Source organism: Parasteatoda tepidariorum, chromosome 1, assembly GCF_043381705.1.
Source record: "Parasteatoda tepidariorum isolate YZ-2023 chromosome 1, CAS_Ptep_4.0, whole genome shotgun sequence".
Taxonomy (NCBI): Eukaryota; Metazoa; Arthropoda; class Arachnida; order Araneae; family Theridiidae; genus Parasteatoda; species Parasteatoda tepidariorum.
The window spans coordinates 12959295-12960497 of record NC_092204.1 but is presented as its reverse complement, the minus strand read 5'-3'; the positions used below and the strand labels follow the sequence as shown (position 1 = coordinate 12960497).

The 1203-nt window shown below is 28.1% G+C and overlaps 1 protein-coding gene across 2 annotated transcripts in view; it reads right to left on the bottom strand.

The window, feature by feature from the left end:
* Positions 1-1042: 1042 nt before the first annotated feature.
* Positions 1043-1203, bottom strand: part of LOC122271484 (uncharacterized) — a 126304-nt gene continuing 126143 nt past the window's right edge. The window contains exon 6 of one of the 2 annotated variants that reach the window (XR_011638394.1): positions 1043-1063. The gene's annotated coding sequence lies outside the window, so the exon portion shown is untranslated. The remainder of the gene's footprint in view (positions 1064-1203) is intronic. The other variant, XR_011638396.1, reaches the window with a different exon arrangement.

The following is a 1203-nucleotide window of genomic DNA, read 5'->3' as shown; positions in this document are numbered from 1 at the left end:
TACATACGGAGTTTCTACTCTGATAGTGGAGCATGTAAAATGCTTTTTTTAATGCGTTTCAAAATGGCAACACTCTGCCCATAACGTTTGTTACACCAGGCTACAGTAAAAAGCTTAACTTCTAGTTAGATAGAAGAGTTTATTGTTTCCTTTTATTGAATTCATGAAGTTTTTTGCAATCGCTTATTGAAATGTTTTGATGTTAATTTAGGGTTTTCGTGTTTTAATGTGTTAGGGATTTCCTACTCGCTCCCATGAAAATGACGGAGTGAGTTTTCGCTCACTATTTCTCGCTCCCGTGATATTGACGGACTGGAGTGTTCAGTAGTAATGCGCCAATAAGAATAAAACTAATTCATTTCTTTTGCCCGGAAAACATTTTATTTCTCATTTTACACACCATATAGCAGTACCAGGATACTTTTAAGGTAATTGTAAATAGTTAGTTTATTTTAAACTAGATACTAGCACTAATCAAATACGTGTATTTGGCAAAATAGACACTTTTATGACCGTTTTCTTGAAAATTGACCTATCGTTAAGGGGTTAAAGACGTCAAAAGTACATTTTGTTAAGTAAATTACAATTTATTTTAAATATTATAATTTCTCGAAATTTTTCTTGCTCTTAAATTTATTTCAATGTTAAATAAAATGCACATTTATATGAATGACATGCACCATTTCCCTTTTTAAATTTCAAAATTAAATTCTGAAAAGATTTATCAGAACAGATTTTTTTTTCTCAGTTTATAGTATAATTGGTCATCTGACAAAAAGAAACTAACAAGAGTAAATAATAATATTTTAAAAAAAAGCTTTTTTTACTCATAATAAAATTGAGATAAAATTTTGGAATTTATTAAAAAAAATTATATTTCTACATAAATGCATAATAAGAAATAATCTCGTAACCTTATCATAAAAGCACGCAATTATATCCTTATTCAATAATTTTTAATGAAATGAAGAAATAAAAACTTAACATTGGAACTAATCACTCCCAGCGAAGTATCTTATTTCTTCATGTTATAAATATAATCATCGCTCTTGATATAGACATTCTGAAATAAACAAAAATATGAAAAAGATACTTAAGTACAACTGCTAAGTATAAAGTATAACCAAATGTCAACTATATGAGTCTACTGTATCAATAAACTGGTTCTTGTAAGCATGCAGGAGTACACACACACATATATAT